The sequence below is a fragment of the Ailuropoda melanoleuca genome, chromosome 8, assembly GCF_002007445.2.
Source record: "Ailuropoda melanoleuca isolate Jingjing chromosome 8, ASM200744v2, whole genome shotgun sequence".
In the NCBI taxonomy this organism is placed as follows: domain Eukaryota; kingdom Metazoa; phylum Chordata; class Mammalia; order Carnivora; family Ursidae; genus Ailuropoda; species Ailuropoda melanoleuca.
This window is the reverse complement of record NC_048225.1, coordinates 26,013,913-26,014,250: the sequence shown is the minus strand read 5'-3', so window position 1 is coordinate 26,014,250 and position 338 is coordinate 26,013,913. Positions and strand designations below refer to the sequence as shown.

Below are 338 nucleotides of genomic sequence, written 5' to 3'. Positions count from 1 at the left end.
GATGATTCATTAGTTGCGTATAACACCCAGTGCACCATGCAATACGTGCCCTCCTTACTACCCATCACCAGTCTATCCCATTCCCCCACCCCCCTATATGTTTTCTTTTAATGATTACTTTCAGATAACTAGCATTTTCTTATAGGTTTAAGTTCAATTCTTGTTTGTTTCAGAAAATCCTTCGAGGGGCGCCTGGGTGGCACAGCGGTTAGGTGTTTGCCTTCGGCTCAGGGCGTGATCCCGGCGTTATGAGATCGAGCCCCACATCAGGCTCCTCTGCTATGAGCCTGCTTCTTCCTCTCCCACTCCCCTTGCCTGTGTTCCCTCTCTCGCTGGCT

At 49.7% G+C, this 338-nt stretch overlaps 1 protein-coding gene across 1 annotated transcript in view; it reads right to left on the bottom strand.

The window, feature by feature from the left end:
* The window catches only part of NTM (neurotrimin), a 965,418-nt gene that overhangs the window by 931,423 nt on the left and 33,657 nt on the right, over positions 1–338 (bottom strand). The window lies entirely within an intron of this gene.